The following is a 6,482-nucleotide window of genomic DNA, read 5'->3' as shown; positions in this document are numbered from 1 at the left end:
TCAGAAACACAGACCTATATGGCGAGGGTCGGCAAGCTAGGTCATCTGACTACTAACAGTTTTGTATAAGGGGAACTGGAGGCTGATGCAGGCAAAGCTTTACTTTCAATTAAAGGAAGAATTGGGAAATAAAGGAGGCAAAGTTGAATACAAGAGAGGTGGAAGCAAGTTTGAAAGAAAGACAGAAAGTAAATAATATGTTGAATTAATTGTATTGTCGATTATCTTGATAAAAGGTTTTGATCATTATAAACAAAGTCAATATGAGTTGACTCAAAATAGTCTTTGTGGCATGCAAAGCAGAAGTTCAGAATGTGCCGAAAGCCGGGATCGAACCAGGGACCTTTAGATCTTCAGTCTAACGCTCTCCCAACTGAGCTATTTCGGCCTGCCAGCAGCTATAGTATTCAGCCTCTTTTTATGAACAATCCCAGAACAGAGATGCAGAACCTGGATTTTCAATCTGAGGTTAGAGCTGTGTTTTAATGTGTCCTGCATTGTTCAGCAGCTAACTGGTGAAATGGGTGAGTAGCGTTTTTGGGATAAATGTTAGGTCGTTTTTCTTTTAAAACTCTGAGTGGACCAGCACTGTATTACACAGGCGTATGTCGCCTGAGTAGGTAAGCTATGTCATCTCAATACTGACAACTTTGTTCAAGGAGAAGTGAAAGCTGATGCAGACAAGAGTTTACTTTGAAAAAAGTATAAAATGGGATAAATTCGTCATCAAAGCTGATGGCAAGAGAGGTGGAAGCAAGTTTAGAAGGAGGAAGGAAAGACAACTTTTTGTTGAAGTTATCATGTTGTTGATCAGTTGATAAAATATTTTGAGAAATAAAGAAAAAAAACTAGAGCTGATTTCAAGAAATATTTTGCAAGAATGTAGGATCCCTCGCACTGTGCTGAAAGTCAGGATTGAATCAGGTACCTTAAGCTCTTCAGTCTAACGATCTCCCACCTGAGATATTTCAGCCAACAAGTCCCTGTGGCCTCCTGATGTATTATTAATAATTGTAGACGATACATACAGAACCTGGTCATTCTATTTTCGTTTATAGTTATGTGTTAAAGTGTCCAGTATCATTCAGCAGGTAACTTGGTCTGATGAGTGAAGATCCTTTTTAGGGGACAAGGTAGGTAGAATTTTTTTTTCTAAACTCTGAATTGACTTATACTCTGAAACACAGACCTATATGGCCAGGGTGTACAAGCTATGTCATCTGACTACTGACAGTTTTGTATAAGGGGAATTGGAGGCTGATGCAGGCAAAGCTTTACTTTAAAATAAAGCAAGAAGTTGCAAATAAATGAGGCATAGTTGAATACAAGAGAGGTGGAAGCAAGTTTGAAAGGAAGACAGAAAGTAAATATAATGTTGAATTGATTGTGTTGTTGATCAGATTGATAAAAGGTTTTGATAAAGAAGAGCGTTGATTTAACTCCAAACAGCTTTTGTGACATGAAAAGCAGTAGTTGAAATTGTGCCGAAACCTGGGATTGAACCAGGGACCTTTGGATCTTCAGTCTAACGCTCTCCCAACTGAGCTATTTCGGCCTGCTGGTAGTGTGGGTCTTCATCCTTTCTTTTAAACTTCCCAAGAAAATAGATGCTCAACCTCACGCTAGAGCTATGTTTTAAGATGTCCTGTATCATTCATCAGTTAACGGGTGCAATAGGTAAATAGCATTTTTCGGATCCAGGTTAGGTAGCTTTTGTTTTTTACTCTGAATGGACTAGCACCATATTACACAGAGGTATTTGGCCTGAGTAGGTAAGCTATGTCATCTGAATACTGAAATCTGTGTTCAAGGAGAAGTGGAAGCTGATGCATACAAGAGTTTACTTTAGAAAAAAGCATGAAATAGGAAACATTTGTAGTCGAAGCTGAATGCAAGAGAGGTGGAAGCAAATTTAGAAGGAGGACAGAAAGACAATTCTATGTTGAATTGATCATGTTGTCGATCAGTTGATCAAATATTTTGATAAATAAAGAAAGAAAAACTTGAGCTGATACCAAGAAATATTTTGTGAGAAGCAAGAAACCTCTCAGACTTTTCCGAAACCCAGCATTGAACAAGGGACTTTTAGATTTTCAATCTAACACTCTCCCAACTGAGCTATTTCATCCAGCTGGCCATTTTGGCTTTCTGTTGTATTTTTGATAATTGTTAAAGATAAATGCAGATCCTGGTCATTCTATCTGCATGTGCAGTTATGTGTTAAATTGTCCAATATTATTCAGCAGCTAAATTGGTCTGATGGGTGAATTTCCTTTTTAGGAGCCAAGTTAGTTAGAAGATGTTTGTAAACTATGAATGGACTTATACTCAGACACACAGACCTATATGGCGAGGGTAGGAAACTAGGTCATCTGACTACTAACAGTTTTGTATAAGGGGAACTCGAGGCTGATGCAGGCAAAGCTTTACTTTCAATTAAAGGAAGAATTGGCAAATAAAGCAGGTAAAGTTGAATACAAGAGAGGTGGAAGCAAGTTTGACAGAAAGACAGAATGTAAAAAATATGTTGAAATGGTTGTCTTATCGATCAGCTTGATAAAAGGTTTTGATCATTATAAACAACGTCAATATGAGTTGACTCCAAATAGCATTTGTGGCATGCAAAGCAGAAGTTCAAAATGTGCCTAAACCCGGGATTGAACCAGGGACCTTTAGATCTTCAGTCTACTGCTCTCCCAACTGAGCTATTTCATCCAGCTGGCAATTTCGGCTTGCTTTCTGTAGTATTTTTTATAATTGTTAAAGATAAATGCAGAACCTGGTCACTCTATCTGCATGTGCAGTTATGTGTTAAATTGTCCAGTATTATTCAGTAGCTAAATTGGTCTGATGGGTGAATTTCCTTTTTAGGAGCCAAGTTAGTTAGATGATGTTTGTAAACTACGAATGGACTTATACTCAGAAACACAGACCTATATGGCGAGGGTCGGCAAGCTAGGTCATCTGACTACTAACAGTTTTGTATAAGGGGAACTGGAGGCTGATGCAGGCAAAGCTTTACTTTCAATTAAAGGAAGAATTGGGAAATAAAGGAGGCAAAGTTGAATACAAGAGAGGTGGAAGCAAGTTTGAAAGAAAGACAGAAAGTAAATAATATGTTGAATTAATTGTATTGTCGATTATCTTAATAAAAGGTTTTGATCATTATAAACAAAGTCAATATGAGTTGACTCAAAATAGTCTTTGTGGCATGCAAAGCAGAAGTTCAAAATGTGCCGAAACCCGGGATCGAACCAGGGACCTTTAGATCTTCAGTCTAACGCTCTCCCAACTGAGCTATTTGTCCCTGCCAGCAGCTATAGTATTCAGCCTCTTTTTTTGAACAATCCCAGAAGAGAGATGCAGAACCTGGATTTTCAATCTGAGGTTAGAGCTGTGTTTTAATGTGTCCTGCATTGTTCAGCAGCTAACTGGTGAAATGGGTGAGTAGCGTTTTTGGGATAAATGTTAGGTCGTTTTTCTTTTAAAACTCTGAGTGGACCAGCACTGTATTACACAGACGTATGTCGCCTGAGTAGGTAAGCTATGTCATCTCAATACTGACAACTTTGTTCAAGGAGAAGTGAAAGCTGATGCAGACAAGAGTTTACTTTGAAAAAAGTATAAAATGGGATAAATTCGTCATCAAAGCTGATGGCAAGAGAGGTGGAAGCAAGTTTAGAAGGAGGACAGAAAGACAACTTTTTGTTGAAGTTATCATGTTGTTGATCAGTTGATAAAATATTTTGAGAAATAAAGAAAAAAAAACTAGAGCTGATTTCAAGAAATATTTTGCAAGAATGTAGGATCCCCTCGCACTGTGCTGAAAGTCAGGATTGAATCAGGTACCTTAAGCTCTTCAGTCTAACGATCTCCCAACTGAGATATTTCAGCCAACAAGTCCCTGAGGCCTCCTGATGTATTATTAATAATTGTAGACGATACATTCAGAACCTGGTCATTCTATTTTCGTTTATAGTTATGTGTTAAAGTGTCCAGTATCATTCAGCAGGTAACTTGGTCTGATGAGTGAATATCCTTTTTAGGGGACAAGGTAGGTAGAATTTTTTTTTCTAAACTCTGAATTGACTTATACTCTGAAACACAGACCTATATGGCCAGGGTGTGCAAGCTATGTCATCTGACTACTGACAGTTTTGTATAAGGGGAATTGGAGGCTGATGCAGGCAAAGCTTTACTTTAAAATAAAGCAAGAAGTTGCAAATAAATGAGGCATAGTTGAATACAAGAGAGGTGGAAGCAAGTTTGAAAGGAAGACAGAAAGTAAATAATATGTTGAATTGATTGTGTTGTTGATCAGATTGATAAAAGGTTTTGATAAAGAAGAGCGTTGATTTAACTCCAAACAGCTTTTGTGACATGAAAAGCAGAAGTTGAAATTGTGCCGAAACCCAGGATTGAACCAGGGACCTTTAGATCTTCAGTCTAACGCTCTCCCAACTGAGCTATTTCGGCCTGTTGGTAGTTTGGGTCTTCATCCTTTCTTTTAAACTTCCCAAGAAAATAGATGCTCAACCTCATGCTAGAGCTATGTTTTAAGATGTCCTGTATCATTCATCAGTTAACGGGTGCAATAGGTAAATAGCATTTTTCGGATCCAGGTTAGGTAGCTTTTGTTTTTTACTCTGAATGGACTAGCACCATATTACACAGAGGTATTTGGCCTGAGTAGGTAAGCTATGTCATCTGAATACTGAAATCTGTGTTCAAGGAGAAGTGGAAGCTGATGCAGACAAGAGTTTACTTTACAAAAAAGCATGAAATAGGAAACATTTGTAGTCGAAGCTGAATGCAAGAGAGGTGGAAGCAAATTTAGAAGGAGGACAGAAAGACAATTCTATGTTGAATTGATCATGTTGTCGATCAGTTGATCAAATATTTTGATAAATAAAGAAAGAAAAACTTGAGCTGATACCAAGAAATATTTTGTGAGAAGCAAGAAACCTCTCAGACTTTTCCGAAACCCAGCATTGAACAAGGGACTTTTAGATTTTCAATCTAACACTCTCCCAACTGAGCTATTTCATCCAGCTGGCCATTTTGGCTTTCTGTTGTATTTTTGATAATTGTTAAAGATAAATGCAGACCCTGGTCATTCTATCTGCATGTGCAGTTATGTGTTAAATTGTCCAATATTATTCAGCAGCTAAATTGGTCTGATGGGTGAATTTCCTTTTTAGGAGCCAAGTTAGTTAGAAGATGTTTGTAAACTATGAATGGACTTATACTCAGACACACAGACCTATATGGCGAGGGTAGGCAAACTAGGTCATCTGACTACTAACAGTTTTGTATAAGGGGAACTCGAGGCTGATGCAGGCAAAGCTTTACTTTCAATTAAAGGAAGAATTGGCAAATAAAGCAGGTAAAGTTGAATACAAGAGAGGTGGAAGCAAGTTTGACAGAAAGACAGAATGTAAAAAATATGTTGAAATGGTTGTCTTATCGATCAGCTTGATAAAAGGTTTTGATCATTATAAACAACGTCAATATGAGTTGACTCCAAATAGCATTTGTGGCATGCAAAGCAGAAGTTCAAAATGAGCCTAAACCCGAGATTGAACCAGGGACCTTTAGATCTTCAGTCTACTGCTCTCCCAACTGAGCTATTTCATCCAGCTGGCAATTTCGGCTTTCTGTTGTATTTTTTATAATTGTTAAAGATAAATGCAGAACCTGGTCACTCTATCTGCATGTGCAGTTATGTGTTAAATTGTCCAGTATTATTCAGTAGCTAACTTGGTCTGATGGGTGAATTTCCTTTTTAGGAGCCAAGTTAGTTAGATGATGTTTGTAAACTATGAATGGACTTATACTCAGAAACACAGACCTATATGGCGAGGGTCGGCAAGCTAGGTCATCTGACTACTAACAGTTTTGTATAAGGGGAACTGGAGGCTGATGCAGGCAAAGCTTTAGTTTCAATTAAAGGAAGAATTGGGAAATAAAGGAGGCAAAGTTGAATACAAGAGAGGTGGAAGCAAGTTTGAAAGAAAGACAGAAAGTAAATAATATGTTGAATTAATTGTATTGTCGATTATCTTGATAAAAGGTTTTGATCATTATAAACAAAGTCAATATGAGTTGACTCAAAATAGTCTTTGTGGCATGCAAAGCAGAAGTTCAAAATGTGCCGAAACCCGGGATCGAACCAGGGACCTTTAGATCTTCAGTCTAACGCTCTCCCAACTGAGCTATTTCTCCCTGCCAGCAGCTATAGTATTCAGCCTCTTTTTTTGAACAATCCCAGAAGAGAGATGCAGAACCTGGATTTTCAATCTGAGGTTAGAGCTGTGTTTTAATGTGTCCTGCATTGTTCAGCAGCTAACTGGTGAAATGGGTGAGTAGCGTTTTTGGGATAAATGTTAGGTCGTTTTTCTTTTAAAACTCTGAGTGGACCAGCACTGTATTACACAGACGTATGTCGCCTGAGTAGGTAAGCTATGTCATCTCAATACTGA

Source organism: Triturus cristatus, chromosome 8 (assembly GCF_964204655.1).
Source record: "Triturus cristatus chromosome 8, aTriCri1.1, whole genome shotgun sequence".
NCBI classification, from domain to species: domain Eukaryota; kingdom Metazoa; phylum Chordata; class Amphibia; order Caudata; family Salamandridae; genus Triturus; species Triturus cristatus.
The sequence above is the reverse complement of the archived record's forward strand: the minus strand, read 5'-3'. Positions refer to the sequence as shown.